General features: G+C 39.8%; 1 protein-coding gene across 2 annotated transcripts in view; it reads right to left on the bottom strand.

The window, feature by feature from the left end:
• Positions 1-19508, bottom strand: part of LAMA2 (laminin subunit alpha 2) — a 584053-nt gene that overhangs the window by 374546 nt on the left and 189999 nt on the right. The gene's annotated exons all lie outside the window — the stretch shown is intronic.

The raw sequence follows: 19508 nt of genomic DNA, 5'->3' as shown, positions 1-19508 counted from the left end.
TATTCTCCATTTTAACTCACCACGTTGTGTATACCTAGCTCTCTTCTCTCACATTTCTATATTCCTATGTCCTTCTAGCGGTATATTTAACAAACAACATGATGGTACCGCCAAGGAGAAAGGAAAACATTCTCTTAGGACATAAACATCATACGAGATATACAATCTGTGGAGAAGCACACATATACCACTAACAATCTTGTCCCTTTTTCAGGTAAAAAATGCAAATGCAGATGGGATCAACAAGCTAGTGAGCAATTTAAAAATAAGCATCCCAGAATTTATACCTCTAAATGAGTGTTGTCCTTTTTCAGAGTAATAATTTTGAGGTGTGCTACTTAGCAACAATATTGCCTTCTCTCTAACCATTGTAATACTCCTTGTGCTTTTCATTATTCCCGAGCATGTCCTTGAAGCGGCAAGAGGAAGACCGCTTCAAAACCAAAGATCATTGCAGGAAAGGAAAAGAGGTCAAAAAAAAAAAAAATCAAAAGTGAGAATAGAAATAGAAAATGTGAGCCGGGACTAGCATAGGGTGCAGCTAGCGGAGCCTGGCCGCTCCACCAGCCAGAGCCCCAGAGCTCCCGTGGGCCGCAGAACAGCCTGGGGACCACCCAGGGGAGTACTGGGAACACTAAAGAGCTGAGAAAGAAGCTGGGAGCCAGAGATTCTTGACTTGAGAAATCTCTCCACTCGTCGGAAAATCAGATCCCTGCAGGCCGCTGAAGACAAGTCCTTGTGCACAGTGGACAGGATTTTACTACGTCAATGTCACTCGTAAAAACAGATTTAGAGTCAAAACGCAAACAAACGAACCTGGTGAAAATAAGCAAGACGCTTGAATCCTGAGTCTGATGGATAATCCTGCCTGGCGCTGCTTCCGGTCATTAGGAGCCTTGAAACACAACAGGTGAAATCAATTTCAGCACATTATCCTGTCGATGCAAAATCGCAAATTCATAAGGTGACACACCCCTTTACACACCATTGAAAGGATTATGATAACAGACTGTGTTTCTCTTTAACTTTGAGAAGCAGAAGAACAATTATGGGTCATCTAAAATGTCCTTCCAGCCGGTGGGATAGGTTGCGTCTGTATTTCAATGAACATCTGCTTGACAAATTGAAATGCTAATTATGATTTATCATTTCCATGACATCAAATATCCAGATAGTAATAAACATTGATGACTGACCGTTTTTTTTTTTTTTTTTTTTTCAGTTTCACGCAGATGTTTGGCATCTCATAAGATACCACCTTGGTTTTACATAAAAGTGAAGGATTTCTGGTGTTCTGCACAGTACAGCAAAGGAAGCGAATACGGATGGAGTGATGAGCACTTCATTTTCTTCTCAACGTGTAAAATTCAACTGGCAAGGCCTTTACAATACCATGCACGAACCTGTACTTGAAAATAAATGTCTTTCAATGTTTTATAAATACAACCAAAAGCCAGAATCAAAACCTAACTCTATAATCAATATTGTAAACGGTCTTCAGAGAAAGTCCCTAAATCCAGAGTTTGTCCTTCAGATCATACGTCCGGAATGATATATGCTTGAGTATATGATATTTAAGATCTGCTGTGACACTACGGAATACGGATCTCGTACACTCGTCTGTTTGTGTTGGCGTGACGCATGCCAGGGTTGGCCTTCTCTGCACCTGCCTGGAAAACCTATGGGTCTCAAGCCCCTTCTCCTGAAATCATTCGTTTTTTTCCTCCCTCTCAGGAAGCCGGTGGAATTAACAAATAGTTGCCTATTATATAAATCACACCAAGTCTGAGCGCACATCTCCCAAAGGATGATTTTCACATCCGGCAACAAAGAGAATATGTAACACTTGCAATGTTCTGGTAAGAAATCTCTGTCCAAAACTGTGTCTTGCTCTTTGATGTTACGGGTCTCACCTCCCCCTCTGACCTCACCGGGTGACGTGCCTCTGGGCTCAGTTCTAGGACTGTTCCTCCTCTTAGTCTCTTTGTACTTCCTGGGTGATCTCATGCAGTCTCCCAGCTCTAAATTCCCAAATTCCTATCTTCAAGCAGTCTTTCTCATCTGAACTCTGGAATGCTACATATTGCCTATTCCATTTCACCATAACATTGGACATTTTCAGCTTCACATAATTTAAGTGCAGCTCTTGGTCCTCAGAACTTGCTACATCCACGGTCATCCCCGATTCACTTAATGGCAACTGCATCCTTCCAGCTACTGAGGCCAGAAATGGCCAACTCACCCGTTACTCATTCACTCGCACCTCACGGAAAATCCATCAGCAAATCCTTCTGGCAGATGCCATTGGTCAGGAAATCCTCTCGGCTCTACTTCTAAAATATATCTTCTCTTCAGACACCTCTCACCTTCACTAAGTGCTACAGAGGCCTCTTGACTGTGTTCCTGCTTCCACGCACCGCCCCCCCCCCCCCACCTGCTCTAACATCGGCTTAACAAGAGTTAAGAGAGGGAGGGAAGGACGGGGATGGGAAATGACTGTTGATGCATACGGGGCTCCTTTTGAGGGTGTTGAAAAAGTTCTAAAATTAGATCATGATGAAGGTTGCACAACTCCGTGAAGATACTAAATGCTGCTGAACCGTATACTTGAGATTTCTGAATTTTGTGGCATGTGAAATCTATCTTAATAATGGCCTTAAAAAAAAAAAAAGACTATGAAGGGTCTGATGTTACCTAATTTGCAAGATAACAAGTTAGCCTGATGTCACTTCATGGATTCTGGTAAAACATATGAGACTCTACGAGAGGGCCAAGTGACTGTATTACTCACAGCACAGGGGGCAACATGAGCCCGTTGGGTGCCAGTCTCTGAACCCCACTTCCTGCCGAGAGGCAAAACGAGAACCCGTGGATGTGTGCACTGCAGTGGGTCATGGTAAAGGTGAGGAACCCCCAGCGTTGGATTTCTGGTGTTCTGCACAGTACAAAAACCATATCTTTTTCTTGGGGCAATGGCATGCTTGCCCCCTGCTCTGGAGGGAGACACCATCGACATCTCCCAAGGCGATAAGCAACCCTGTGCTTTGATTCACAGGGAGACACTGACTTTACTTCCCAAGGCTGTTCCCTAACTAGCCTTGGACAGATGGTCTAGAACAAAGACGATCAGCGCCTCTCAAAATTCATAACCACTTCCTGACTGACGTTGGTCATCTGACAATCAGATTTGTCACCTGGCCCTTGAGACCTAAGCTTCTGGATCTTGACTACTGACCACAATATAACTAGTTCAAGAAACACCGCCTGACCCAGATGGCTCTCAGCTGTAGTAGTTTTTAAATAGGCACTAATGTGCTGATTTTACCATTGACGTTTATCTCATTTAATTGCACCACGAACGTATTGCTATTCTTCATGTTTGCAGATAGGAAACAGGCTCAGAGAGCTTAGTGAGCTTGCCCAGGAGCAACGAGTAGAAAGTGATAGAGCCCAGGATTCAAGTGCTATGGTAAGTGCGTGTGCTGGAGCTATGCTGACCCGGGCGGATGTACTTTGCCACAGATGACGGCCCTGCACAACCAGCAAACCCGGGGATCATTCAATCCCTGTAAAAATGCAAGTTACAAATGTTCACATAAGTGCCATTTGGAAAAAAATCTGGTGGTAAACATTGTATAGATCCTATTTCCCAATGTTCTCTCTAGTACTATAGAGCCTCCCCCGGATTTCCAAAGGCGTGAAGCAAATAATAATACAAAGGCATTCTGGGTTCTATTTTCCTGAAGTGACACTTTGGACCACAAGAGTTAATAAGGCTGTGTTTGTGATAATGAGCTTATTTATACACTGAAGCTCTCCAGGATGAAATCCAGAAACTCAGAAGTCTACATCGGTGTCATTTCAGGCAAGAACATTTGACAAATGGAATAAATTCTGATACAAGATTCTTTTCAAAAATCATATTTTGAATGTTGATTGCACAAATGGGATTAAAAAATTGATTTCCTTCAATATTCTATTAGTAATGTATAAAGTATCAGTTGGTATGATGCAAGATTTACATAGAGTTAAGCCTAAAGTTTCTGTAGGGCATTTACCTACATATTCAGGTAGAGCTTAATTGGTTTAGAGAACTTGTAAGTTTTGCTAATTATAAGTTTTAAGGAACGACTAAAACAACATTTAGTGATCTTTTTTCATATAATTTTAAGGGCTAACCGTATTTTGCAATAAACATCCTCATAATGAGCAATAATCACAAATTTGGTTTTCTCGTGCTGGTTTAAGCATTGAAGCAGCAAATAAGATACCTTTCCTTTATGTCCACTGAAGCAATTACCTCAGGAAAGATTCGAGATTTTAGGCAACTCATAAATCTTTAATAGCTCAATGCCTCAGAAAATTGACTCTGGTTAATTTTAATTATAATTTCAAAATATATTATTTACAATTTGCTACCACCTTATAATTTCTTTGATCTGCAGCCTTTTCCAAACTTTGCGAGGCTCCAATATAATTTTCTTAAAACCCATTTATGATGGTATTAGAGTTTCTAATCTAATCTAGAGATTCACTAACAGGATGGTTTTATATTTTCTAAAGCATACAATTTCCAGATTTGGGGTTATTTGTTCACACCTCCTTCCAGAGCTTTCCGGTTTTAACTCCAGGATCAAGGGGCTCTGCTAGTTCTCCGGTGCAAGGTTCGGGGAAGTCTTTGGAATGGGAAGCATACTGTTGAAAACACAATGACTAGATATAACTAGAATAGAAAGTTGTTAACCCACAGGAGTGACTCATGCTAAATTAAACTATGCAAATTAAGTAAAAATGCATAATAAACAAGTGTTAAGGGGGATGGTAATAAAAATTGAAAGTGTATTTGCAAAAGATTCGGAGGTCTTCAAAGAAGTAGTAAATATTTTTCTTACTAAATTGGTAAATCTCTCAATTTAACAGCCTAGTAGACAAACTTCCCCAAACGGGAACAAACACGGTGAAGAGGATGATTCATGTGTTTTTATAAAGTGCTCTGTAAGTAATTATTTCTGAAAATACATCCCAGGCCCACCATCATATCATGGGTGAGACACAATGGGGAAGGAGGTCTTTGTCTAGCACTCAGCGGGGGCCTCTACACTAATATGTATTCCCACCCACTATTGCCACACCACACACTTGGTGCAATTTTGCTCCAGATCTTGTTAATCATTTCAGCATTTAAGTCTCCCTGAAAAGTCCAGCTGAAGGAGCATACTGATTCATGTGGCTTAAAAAAATCCTTGCAATTTAGAAGCTATTTTTTATTGAAGGCAATAAGCGAGTGGCATGAGAAGACATCAGGCACCTTTGTATGCTAGAGTGCGCACTTCCACATGTTCCTATTTTGCCTTTGTTCTAAGTTGTGGCAAATGCAAGAGCAAAAGACGGGGTAGACTCAGGAGGATAATAGTTTCCTTAAAGATTTCCCAACCCAGTTGGAAGAGACACACTGACAAGCTTTAGAAAGATAACGTGATGGGGATAATTCAGCCTTTAAACAAAATAGCTCTGAAGACAAAAGTGGAGTCATCTGTAAAGAAGGATCTGACTTCTAAGCCCGTAAAAATCATATCTAAAGTTCAGGTGCTTTAGGATACACTAATTATTATCTCTTAGTAAATATTGTAAAGCTATTTCACTTTCTATACTTTTTAATCTAGAATCCCATACACTTTTTATTTACAAAATAATTACACATTTTTACTCAGTTTGATATTCCTAAAATCTTGCAAGTTCAAAAATGTGTTAGTCCAATTGTGTCAATTTTTATGTCTGGCAACGTTCCATGGAGAAAAGCTTATCTATTTTATTTCATTTGAATTTGACTTTTCCTTTTTTTTTTTTTTTTTGAGTAATAAACTTTTAGAACTTTACAAATGATTACATTATAGATCTTCACGGTGTTCAGAATTCCCCATTTAGTAAAAGGCGAAAGATTTATACGATCTGAAGAGAAACCAGAGTATTCCCCAAACATTTAAAAACTCAATTTTTCACCTAACCTTACTGTATCAATGATGTCTCTTATAAGGAGACTCTTGAGGATAGAGAGATAGAATGGAATTGTGGATATTTATATAATTTCTTTTGATTTTCTTTTTCCTTGAATGTGCCAAAATACGTATCTGAGGGACTGTGGCTGGAACATCCTGAAATCTGCTCTGACAACTTTAAAAATGTTCTCAACATATTTGTTTTTCTTATGAATGTGACAGTTTCTGGTCATAAATAGAAGTTCTTTATGACATTAGCATATAGACACTGGGAATTATGTTTCAAATGTGTATATGTCCTTTGACCTACTGATTCATCTTACCAGACTTAGTTACAGAAATATTCACAGGAGAACATAAACATATTTATACAAGATGTCCGTGATAGAATTGCCTATAACCATGAAAAGCTAGAAATAGCTTAAGAGGCCATCGGTCAGGATGTGATTAAACAAATTATAAGATGCCTACATTTCAATGACGTGTCACATCACAATTAAAATAAAAATAATGTAAATCTACCAATACTGAAATGAGAAGAAAAGGCCATGACATCATAAGTCAAAAAGCAAATCATAAACACTATGTAGGATAAATTCTATCGGTGCAAAAAATAAGATTACATAATACACATTTTCCTACATGCATTAAAAATAGTTGTTAGCAGTGGAAAGAACGGAAGAAGAAAAGGGGCTCTGTCTTCCATCTTGGCCTATACATCACGGCGCAAGTCTCCTCGTGTAGTTATTTTACATAATTCTATACCATTTATTTCTTAAGTGGCATTTTAAAATATTAAAATAAAACCTTAAGTGTTCTATAAGAATTTCGTTCCCTTAAGGAACTTCACACTGGGTCATTTGCTCTTATGCATCATCCATAAGGAGCAATGATCCATCAGCATTACTACTGGTCCTGGCTTCACTTCCATTCTTGAGGGAAGTGGTTAAAAACAATAAGGCAGTTCCCATGGCTTTCAAAGGTTTCTCCTTAGCTTTTGATTCTTAGAGAGATTCTGGCCCTGTATACTCTTGAATATATTCCAGCCTATTAAAGTGTCCTCAAAGACTGAATGAAAGTAGTTAAGAACAGATTTATAACAGATAAAATGCCAACTTGAAATGCCATGAAATTGGCCTATAGATAAGCTACTTGTCTTTTTAATTGAACTAAAATAACTTGGTACAGCTTGTACATTAATTGGATGCATGTCTTTCACCCACGGCAAGTATGTGTGAACACTGGGCATCTGTAGATTGCTTTAAATCTACAAGGGTATGCACTTGCAGTATTTTAGTTGGTATCGTAACAAAGCTGCCGGTGGGGGAGAGAGCAAGCAAGGAATTTAAACCAAGCTACAGGTTCAAAACTGAGCTGCAAAGAAGGCACATTGAAAGTAGAACCGAGGAGGTTGCAGAGAAGATGGTAGTGTTGGGAATTAAGGCCTGATTTTACCTCAAATCCAAGGCACTTTCCTGTAGACCACAGCCACTTCCATAAGATAAATACTATTTTTCAGCCTGATACTATGCAAAAGGTTAATCCATTCATTCAGCTACTTCAGAGTATTTATTACCGTCCTCACTTTAGCCTACTGGTCACAATACAATTGCTCTATAATCAGATACTTGGCAGGAAATCACATTGGTTTCAGGCAAGCAGATTTCAGTTACTATTTGTGTTATTGTTGTTCAGTCTAAGGTATCCAATCTGCGGAGTCCACGTGCTGATACATCTACATAGGCAAGTTGAGGGTAAATTCATGACCGTGGCTAAGCACTTGGGTGTATCGGCCTGGGTTAAAATTTTGGCTCTGCCATTTATTACTGTAGATAGTGTTGGGCAAAGTAATATTGCTCATCAGTTTCCTCATTCATAAAACTGGAACACGAATAATGTCTCCTACATGTATTTATTGTGAATGTTTGATAGGTTAAGAGAATCAAAGTACTTAGAAACGTATCTGACAGGTGGTGAGTGATCAATAAATGTTAGCTATTATTATTTAAAATCCACTTTGGGGAAAATATATTGGTTCTAACCAGAGGCCACCCAACAAAGCACTTCTGCTTGGCGGCGAGCTAGCTCTTCATTTGGTTGGAAATACATTCTCCACGTTAATCACCCAGAAGACTACCCAGAAACAAGGAATATTGATGCCTAAGTCCCTGTAAGTAATTAAATCCTGTGGATTTGCCTGTGCACTTGACATTTGAGAGGGACAAGCTACCCATCCATCCTCTCGGCTTCTTCCTGGACTGAGCTATACTATCACAAAATTATGGAATCAAATCATATTATCTTAGTTCCTCAGGGAGTCATATACCATCTCTGAGTGAAATTTTGTTTATATCCTTTGCTTTCTTACGTGGTAGAAATAAATGGGTGATACCGTCCCCTGTACTTGGTATGCTTCAAAATCTTGTACTTTTTGCTATCTGAAGCCTTTACATATGGACTGCGTTAAAATTTTCTCTGAGAATTCACTGCCAAGAAAATATTTGTCCTGCAAATTTGGATGCTCTCTTTTGTTAGACAGGAAACTACATTTTCCTTTTTTTGCCCTAATTGTCTAAAAATTCCAAATTAAATTAAGATTTCAATTGCAATAACTTAGTCCAGATGAGCAGTAAATATGCCTTTCTCTTTAATTTTTTGTTGTTTGGTTAAATTTTAATTTGTGTCAGTTGAGTGTGTTTTGTTATGTATGCCACCTTGATATTTTTCTTGGAACTAGGTGGAGGTAAAAGGGGATATCTCTTTAATAAATAATGGTAATAAATTCCTTTATCTTAACAACTCTTCATTCTTTCACTCATCTAGTATTATCTACTATTACTGAGTACCAACCCTGCTAAGTATTGGGGAAAGAACAAAAAATGAGACAATCTGCAAACCCTCAATTTCTTTAAGGTAACATAAGAACATACAAAAGTATATACTTAAGAAAATTATTGAATTTTCAGATCCAATATGTGAAATCCATGCTATTAGAATCATTTCTCTGAAACTGTTAACTCACATTCCCTTGAAAAATGCCTTTTAATCCTTGAAAGTAAAATGAAGCTAATTCTTAAACAAAGATATCAAGAGTTATAAAACCAAGTAAATGAAAAACCCTTTACATTAATTGCATTGGTTCTACATATATCCCAGCAACACTCAAGAGATTATAGAACTGTTCAGAGCTGTTTCAGAATCTTCCACGCATTCCTCTAACTAAATATTACAAATTTTATCTTTGAAGGTGAATAATTGAGGGTGGGGGATAAAAACAAGACATTTAGCTCCCTTTGAGAGGAGTTTCACAACATTTGAAACAACATTTCACCGATGGTAATGAACCCTTTTATCCCTGCCACCACAAGAGCTGAAAGTCACAGATCTTATTTTAGTTCATGAATTCCGGAGGATTGCTTCAACAGTCAAGTTTCTTCGCACACACACTTCACAGTTTTTGCTACAGAAGCTCAGAAAGGAAGCCTTCTCTGGCTTCCTCTACAGTCCTTGGCCAGCTCGAGCCCTTCATCTCCTTCCACTCAAAGAGCAAGTTTTTCAAAAGACAAAGTTCTGTTGCAGCTCTGGAAAACCTTGTACAAATCGCCCAACTGCCAGTCACCCACATAAAAGCCCGAGAAAGTCAGGAAAAGAAGGTTCTAGGTTGCATTGTGTATGTAACACACAACGGCAAATGCTAATAATAGTTGTCATTTGCTGAGGCCCCACCTTGAGCCAGATATTTTATACAAATCGTCTCATTTAATACGACCTCCGTTGGAAGGCATGTGTTTATATTTCTCCATTTTGAGATCAAGAAACTGAATTTCAAAGATCGGTTCCATGGTTACACAGCCACAGTCTGACAGCCCAATGGTCCCGAAGCAGGCCTGGTTCCCAAGGTCCACGTGCTCGACACCACCACCTGGTACCATTCAAAGGCCTGCCTTCCGTACAGATCTCCACCGCGCCTGCCATGGGAAAAGCTGGTACGAGACAAAATAGACTGGCAGGACTTTGTATTAAACATGCTCTGTGTTTCCTTAGGAATTTCAGAGGCTGTTACACTCACTTAACCATGTCTCTTTGAAATGAATAAACAGCAGCTGGGGAAAATGCATGTCTTACAGAAGTATTCTATATGCATCAGACAAATTAAAAAAAAAAAAAAAACTCAATTCCAGATGTTAACATAAAAGTATCCAGCTGCTACCAAATGATCGGCTAGGACACCGGAGGCAAAAGAAAATCAAACTGGAAATTAATTTCAAAAGAGAAATCAACGTGGAGACACCAATTTGGTTCGGTGCGTTGTTCCAGGACACTGGATATCTCTCTGCTGTTTAGAAAGTACTCCCTTAAATGAGGGAAGAGGGCTGCAAAATTGGTTCCTGATGTGAGTAATTAATGCACGATCTTCAAGATAACAGTCTGTGGCCTCTGTAGCATTTTGCTGATGTGTTAGTTTTGAACTAAAAAAAAAAAAAAAAAAAAAACCCACATCTCTTAGGTAACCCCCAGAGACGAGGGGGGCAAAATAAGGATGACTGTTGTGTGTACGGAGTTTGCCCACTGATGTTCTTACGTGGATATTTAAATCTGAATCCAAACTAACTGATGGCCTTTCTGTCTTTGATTTTCCTGGGACTCCGGTGTAGCGCCCGCACAAACCTGAATGACGCGTGAAAATGCCTACCAGACCCAAGGTGGGAGCTTCCCGTCACCAACCTGAAAGCTAGCGGATTGGCTCATTGGGTCGGCCCGACGAGGGGAGTCAAGGCCCCGCTTTCCCCTCGCAGGCAAGAATGATCGGATTCGGCCGTGGGCACGGAAGGCTTTACACATCTGTTCACGTGGGGACTGAGCAGCAGGGAAATGCAGGAAGGCAGTCACGGTCCCCTCCCTCAAGGGACTTGATGGTTAGCTTTACTACAGCAACGCCAAGTAAACATGCACGGCGATCTGCGGAAAGGCAGTGGGAAAGACTCTATGCTAAATGACTGCATATAGGATGCTTTTTATTTTGCTAAAAGATTGTATTTATTTGAGAGAGAGAGAGAGAGAGCGTGAGCAGGGGGAGGGCCAGAGGGAGAAGCAGACTTCCCCCAACAGGGACCCCAATGCGGGGCTCGATCCCAGGACCCTGAGGTCATGACCCTAGCCAAAGGCAGCCGCTTAACCAACTGAGCCACCCAGAGGCCCCTCGAAATGCTTTTTATTTTATAATTTTTAAAATATTATTTATTTATTCATGAGAGACCTGGAGAGAGAGGCAGAGACTCAGGCAGAGGGAGAAGCAGGGGAGCCCAACGTGAGACTCAATCCCGGGACCCTGGGGTCACGGCCTGAGCCGAGGGCAGATGCTCACCGGCTGAGCCACCCAGGGGCCCCTCGAAATGCTTTTTAAAAGTAAATACTGAAAACCTCCCTTACCCAATCTTCATTCTTGGTATCTGATCTTAAAACACACAGGCAAAGGGTATTTGCATTCCGTTCTCTAGAAACATCCCTCTGTTGTTTCCCTTTAGGGAATTCTATGAGCTATAATCATGTCACTGGGCAGCAACAAGAATGTAACTGCGTTTTCCGTCTTTGCTGGTTATTTAACCTTGCAGTCTTCCAACCGGGATGACTTGTTTACTTCTCTTTCTGCAGCTGGAAGTTCTGGATGCAGTCGTAGTGACGTGATTTTTCAAAATAACCCCAAATCCTTGTTCCAGAACAGAGTATCAAAGTATTGTTTGGTTTGGCTTAGATTTTACTGATTGCTCTTGACCTAATTATTTTCTATATTTTCAATCTGGATATATAGATAGATGATAGATGATAGATAGGTAGATAGATATGAATATCCTATTTGTCATTATTTGATCAGCTTCCAGTTTTGGAGACTTAACTACCTGGAGATCTTGCTTCCTTTATTATTGTAAAAGAAATTTTAGTCTCATCAGAGGCACAGACACCAGCTCCTCTCCACAGTCTACCTTTGTTTCCTCGTTTAATAAAAATTTCATTGGGCTGAAAAATTATCTGTGCTATTTTCAGAAATGAGAGTTAGCCACCAGCAGTGCTATTTCTCCGGCATTAGGGATAAGATGCCCTGAACCACCTCTCCCCTCTGTCCTCATATAGGGCCCTGCCCAGGGCTGGGCTGAGGGTGACTGCTTCCCCCCCACCCCCTGGGTGCCCGCAGGACCCCCTGAGCTCGGGCAAATGTCAGCTGAGTGGCTCCGCGGGTGAGCCGATGGGTGCACCCCGTTATGTTGCCCGAGGACCTGGCTTCCAGGGAGCACCGTCCACCACACGTCTAAGGCCAGACGCACCTGCTATGGCCTCGGAGCGCTGCGCTCACTTGGTGCTCGCCTAGTTTTAACAGCATCCCTGCAGGCAGTTTAAGCTCGCTGGCCAGCACCAGATCCGTACCGACCAGGGCAACGACATCAGGGCACCAGGTCTTGGGTGTAACGGAGGCTGGCAACCGGGCCACGTCGCTTCTGGCCTTCCTCCCTACAGCCCAGCCCCTCTCTGTAGCCTCTATTCCCAGGGAGACGCGTGGGACAGACCCCGTGCCCACCAGGTAGACCGGGGATGGCAGCCAAGAGGCAAATATCACCGCCCAAAGCTACGTCTCTGGAGAAAGACTGATCGAAGCACTGCGAACACACTGCACCTCGGCTGACGGGTCCCTTTCGCAGAAGGGCGACCCCGACGTGACGTGAGCTTTGTTGGAAAAGAATCACAAAGCAGGATACATCTTACAAACCAAAGACAAAAACAAATGAAAAAAAAAAAAAACTTAATGCTTTCATTCCTTATGCTGATAAATATTCTTATTTTATTTTATTTATTTTATTTTATTTTATTTTATTTTATTTTATTTTATTTTATTTTATTTTAACCAGCACTTAGCCATAATTATTGCACAGGGAAGGAATTCTGCTCCCCTGACAGCTGTTGCTACGACCGGTTTCTGCAAGGCAGGTGTTTGGGTCTCTTCCCACGTGTAGTTTAAAACTGAATTTTCTCAGGACACATGGGTGGCTAAGTCGGTTCAGTGTTGGACTCTTGACTCCGGCTCAGGTCATGACCTCAAGGTCGTGAGACCATGCTCCGCGCTGGGCGTGGGGACTGCTGAAGTTTCTCTCTCTCTCTTCCCTCTTTCTTTGCCTCTCCCCGCCAAAACACATAAAACAACACTGAATTTTCTCATTCTGAAACTGCTTTCTAGCTCAGAACAAACAGCCTCGCTACTCGATTTATTCAGAGATGCAGTAACTGAAACAATCGTGGCAAGTCAAGCAATTGTTGTGAACACAGGAGCCTCCCACCGCTTCCCTCCACACTTTCTCTGTGACAACCGTGCCGTTCCCCAGCCAGACTCCTGCCGTTCTCCTGCTCTCGGTCTCTCTCTGTGTCAGTCTCTTCCTCTCTCCCTCCCCCAACTCGACATCCAGTGGCCCAGGCTCTTCTGGGCTAGGCCGGCCTTTACAGGCCTGTCCAAGTCTTCAGGATGTTTCCCCTCATTTATCAATCTATCTTATCTCCCCAAAATATAATGTCCTCTGTCCCCTGTACCTAAGACAGAGTTTGCTGCACAGGTGGTGCTCAGTACTTGTTAACGAAAAAAGTAGCTAAATGCTGAGCTCTACTGACTGGCTATACAAACTCCTAACATTTCTTTGTAATACCAAATCATATAGTGGTTGAACCGAAACTGTATCCCAGCCATATTTTGGATGTCCTATCTTTTTAGTAATGCATTTGCCCAGTTGTGATTAATGTGTGAGCTGCTGTATCGCAGCTAATTCAACACCAAAGTTTATCTTGTTTTAAGATAAATGGAACGAGCATAACAAATTATCAGAAGGAAGAACACAGTGTTTTTCATCCACTGATAAAAAGAACAAATGAAAAGATAAGAAATAGCAAAATTAAATCATTATTATGGGTTTTCCTCTTCAAAAAATAATAAGAGGAGTTTTTTCCCCCTTCACATAATTTTCAGAAAGTTTCACCAGTAGTCTGGCAATAAGGTAATTTGTCCTGAAGAAAACAGAGGATAACTGCTATAAATTGGACGTCAGGTTTAAAAATAGTTGAAATGCTTCTAAGAAAGTGGCAGCTGGCACTCCTGATAGAGCTAATATCTACCCATGTGATTATGCTGCACAAATAAGGGTACCGGAATGTGTTTATGTGAAAACACAGATGTATGCATACATGCTTTACATTCTGTGAGCCAAAACAACTCAGTTCTCATACCGATTGCATGTAACTAATACACCTTCAACTTCCACGTGGTTCCCCATGACTCCTAAGGGATGCCTATTATTTATATGAAACATGCTATTTGCTATTCTCCACCCCCCCAAATTAAGAAACAAATGCAGTGTGACTCATTTTCAGTTTCCTATTCACCGTATCACTAACAAAACTAAAAACTAGTATCACAAAAAAACTAGTATAAATTATTATACTTAGCAACCATAGTTTCAGTGAAAAGACTTGATTTCCCTTTAATGCTTTTACTAAAATAACGCATACAGGTGAGGTTATGCTGAGGACAATTTAAATTTCTGCAAACATGTTTATTCATGCTTTGGCATATATTAGTTTAAAACATATGAAACTGCATATTTATTGACTACAAATAGTCAAATATTGGCAATTCCATATGGCTCGCCCTAATAGTAGGCTTGGTTTTAGAAGGCACTTATCTGTTGAATAAGAAAATAAATAATTCTTATGGAATGAAGCTGAAGAGCAAATTTACACAAGGGGAATATAATTTTCTAACTCGTCATCTTGCCAAGGTTGCCATTCTCCTTTGCAAAATGAGTATCATAGGACTCTTGCTACCCATGATGGGAATTTAAATTGTGCATCTTATGTGATTTCCAGGTAGCAGAATTCAACAAAGTTATTAATTTACCTATTTCCAAGGAAAATACATATTTGGCTGTAGTCAGTCTGCCATGGTACAAAACAGTACACATCCTCAGGCTAGCATGCTCTGCAGTGGAGCTTTCTACTGTTTTTATTTCATAGCAGGGGACCTGGTAAAGCAGCTGCTGATATCTTTTTAAGTTTGCTTGTAAAGTGCAATCACAACCATTCCACTCCTGGGTTACTTATCTCAAGGACTTTGGATGATGGCTCTAGTGTAGAAATAGTTTCCCCTAGGGATCAGAAGCTTATTCTATTAGCTTCAAGATCTTTTGTTGTATTTTCAAGTATACTTCTGCAATAAAGATAATAGTACATTATCTTTCCCATGTGAGACTGGTTTTCTGATATATCCTCAGGTTCTTCCCAGTAAAGATGGTGGATGGTACTTAATTATTCACAGTGTCACACAGCCCTTCTGACCAATGGCAAATACATATTTAGAAGATGGCTTATTGGACCTAAGGGTTCAGTTTAGGAAATGAAATGATTATGAGATTTGCCATCAGAAGATTGGAGCTGGACCTGGACCCAGAGATTAATGTTGAACATTTACCCCTATGTTACCGTGAACAAGTTATTTAACCTCCATCTGCAAAATGAGAATAAAAAACCGCTTTGGCTCCAAGTGTCCTCAAGACTTTGATGAAGGTGAGATGGCAAAGTGTATGACATGTGCTTTGTAATCAATGAACACCACATAGAAGATCAACTGCCAACATTGCTCATGACAATAACAATAGTTAACCCACGAATCCTTTTGTTCTCCATGGAGTTTTCGTTTTGACTGAAAGGCTTAGCTCCTACTTCAGTAATGTTAAAAAAAAAAAAAAAAAAGTGATGAGGCATCATCAAATGGAGCATGACCTGCTATTCCATTAGAGAATGTTTGCTCAGGACTTCACTCTTGATTTTAAAAGCCACAGATGACTTTCAATAGTCTCAAATGCTTCCTATAAGGTCCAATATGCTTAAAGTTATTTTTCCCTCTTTCTGTGCACTGTAAATATTGTTCCTACTTCATAATTTTGTCATCTCAATATGCTTTAGAATTGACTCAAAAAACCAACAATTTATAATTCTCAGTTCAGAGAACTTTAACATGGGTGTTTTTTATGGCAAGTTGCAATTAATATAACAAGTGGAACTTGCTTTACCTAGCTTTTCTGAAATTCTTCCATACATGCTAGCATAATTAAATACTCATGCATTTATGTCTCTATAATATTTACACAGGAGAAAAGAATTAGTGGATATATAAACTAAAAATTCTATATAATATTAAATCTTATTCCATCCTTGCACAAATTTCCTTACTTGACAGTGATTTCAGCACTGACCAAAAGTGGAATGTATGAAAATACTGTTTTTCATACAAAAAATACCACTTGTCTATAAAATAAAGTCTGAAATTTATTCAGATCAAAACTGACAAAATTTTCAGATGTCCAAAAGACTAAGAGATTAGTAAATTTAGGGGTATAGGTAGCTGTTGTTTCTAACAATGAGATAGATAATGTCAATTCAGTCCAGACAGGATTTTACCTAATTGACAATAAAAGTAATAATTTTAAAGAATTAGCATGAGCCAATATAAAAGAAGAACACAAATTTTAAGTTTTGATGGCCCAAAAAAATCATTCACCTGGTCCTTTACTTAATATTCTTAATATAATTACCTATAAGATGGGGAATTGCTGTATCTCTGCCAAATGTAATATTTGATATAATTATCTATACTTTCGAGAAATGAATCTCTTCGAAGTTATTTAAAACCTTGTTTTCTATTATCTCTTTTATTTTCTTTTTTTTTTTTTTTTTTTTTTTTTTTTAAATTTTATTTATTTATGATAGTCACAGAGAGAGAGAGAGAGAGAGAGAGAGAGAGGGAGGCAGAGACAGAAGCAGGCTCCATGCACCAGGAGCCTGACGTGGGATTCGATCCTGGGTCTCCAGGATCGCGCCCTGGGCCAAAGGCAGGCGCCAAACCGCTGCGCCACCCAGGGATCCCTCTATTATCTCTTTTATAATGTGGATGAAATGAGTAGCTACTTTCAAGACATATGATTTTATTATTGATGTTAATAGTCAATTTGAAAGGCTTCAAAAAAGGATTACTGTATTAGAATATTTGAGAATTTTATTTTAAGAAGTAATGATGTTATTATGATGGGCCTCAAGTCTGTCTAACATAGCATTATGTACTTTCTTATGGAAATGGAAAAAGAAGTAACAGTTTCTCATATTCAGAGGGGTTTGATGGGACAATAAAGCATGCCATTGAAAGCAAGCACCTACATGATGCTTGAAAAGTTCTGGACTTCTAAGTCTACCTACACAACAGAAGCTCTGTTGGTGTTAATGAGAGTGACCCACTGTTATGGACTGTATGTTGGTGTCCCACCCAAGTTCATATTTTAAAATTCTAATCCTGATGCTATGGCATTGGAGATAGGGTCTTTGGAGGGTAGTTAGGCCATTAGAGGGGAGCTCTCATAATGGGAATAGGGCCCTTATAACAAGAGATACTACCAAGCTTCTTTCTCTGCCTTCTCCGGCATGTGAAGAAATCAGAAGAGAGTCCTCGGCATGACTCAACCATCCTGGCACCTTGATCTTGAACTTCTTATCCCCAGAACAGTGAGAAAGGCACCTAGTCTACTGCATTTTTGTCACAGCAGTCTGAACTAACACACCCACATAGGATCTGTGAATTATGTCCCTAAGATGCTCTGGTGAGAAATCTTTTCTTACTTTATTTATCACTGACCTATTTAATATGGAATAGTCTCTAGGGACACCCACAGACTAGAACACTCAGTCTATAAGGGTGCCCGGAAGCAAGCTATATATATGCACACACACAATATATATATATATAAGACAATATAGAAGAAACTTAAATCATTTACTGGAATAAAGTTTAAAAAAGAAAAACAACATATGATAAATGTAAATATACCAAGATAAAACTGTTAAAACTAGAAATTAAAAAACATTTAAAGGGTAAAAAATAACAAGATAAATAAAAAGGTTGCAAAAAAGAGAATGCAAATTTTTAAAAAATGCTACTCTATACTTTTAAAGTAAGTTGCTATCATAAAGAAAAAGAGGAGAGTGAATAATTTTTCCACAACATAAAACATTAAAATATTAAACCCCTGTAAGCTAAAAACTAGGCAGCAGCCCAATCTTGGGTCTGTGCACACTCATGCGGAGAGAAGCAGGGTCTGCTGGGAGTGAGGCCTCTTGGGCTTGCAATGCCCAGCAGATTTTCCAAGAAAATCCCAGATGCAGGAGAAAATTTGTTCTTGTGCCTTTCTGGTGCCCAGAGGACACACTGGATTCAAATCATAGCTCCAAAAATTACTAGGTTGAAACTCTGGGCAAGTTATTTAACCTGTTTGCACCACATTTCCCTCAGCTATAAAATGAGGCAAGTGTGAGTACACATGAGTTTCTCCTTGTAAACCCGTGGAGTAGTGCCTGCCATAAAACAAGCCTGAGGTAAATGCCAGTTATCATTACTGTGACCTGCCAGGCCCCAGACTAACCCATGTCAGCACCTGAGACCTTCATCGATCTCTTCTGTCTCTTTAAACTCCAGTAAGCTCTTGGGTTTTTTTGTTTTTTGTTTTTTGTTTTTTGTTTTTTTTTTTTGCTTTGCTTATTCTTCCATTCCTGTCTTGTCACCCCCGCCTCCCCTTGTGCTGACCACACACAGCAGCACAGCATGGCTCTGCCATGGTCGTGCACCCCACTCTCAATCCAGCCTACGCCAGCTCAGTCACCCCGCAAATAGCTGTTGAACTAGAAAATTGGGGATCATATAATATAGACAAGGAGGCAATACCATAAAGGACCTACTTTGGTCTTCATTACAGTGGGATGAACTGGCCCAGACACACAGCGGACGGTTCACTCACCTGCCCAAGCCCCACGTTTAATCAATGGCAAAGCTATACCTGAAAGGAAGTGTGCTTCTGTGCCTTCTACTCGGCCCTGTACTACCTTACCTCGCTTAATGGAAACGGAACTTTCTGTTTATTAATTTTAATAAATCCTGGTAAATCCTCTTCCATAACACTGAGATAACCAGCTCTTGAGGATCGGCGCTATCTCCTTGAGATTCCATTCTTGTTTGCTTTCTCTGGCCTTCATGACTTTTCAATAATACTGTATTATTTTGACAAGGATTTACTGATATTTTCTAAGCACAATATTGCTGGGGGGGGGATCTATAAAGTGATCAACAGAGAGGAAGAACACAATCCTCTTAATTTTATCTTAATCACAAAGGTCTATTTTTTAAATGAATTATTAATTTTATGTGTGTGTAATTCCAGAATATTTCAAGGGCTCTGTGTATTCCAACTAGAATGGAAACTTGCTTTTTAGAGGATGCCGGGTGACCCTCACTGTGACAACGTACTTTCATGCTGCTCCCCAGGGTACTAACTGGCACCATGTTGGTCAATACCACAGTTATTTTTCAGGAAAGGAAGTCTAAAACCCAAAATAAGCATTTCCCTAAGTCTCTATTCATAACTGATACAAATTAGTGATCCC

This window comes from Canis lupus, chromosome 1 (genome assembly GCF_011100685.1).
Source record: "Canis lupus familiaris isolate Mischka breed German Shepherd chromosome 1, alternate assembly UU_Cfam_GSD_1.0, whole genome shotgun sequence".
NCBI classification, from domain to species: domain Eukaryota; kingdom Metazoa; phylum Chordata; class Mammalia; order Carnivora; family Canidae; genus Canis; species Canis lupus.
This window is presented reverse-complemented; position numbering and strand designations above follow the sequence as displayed.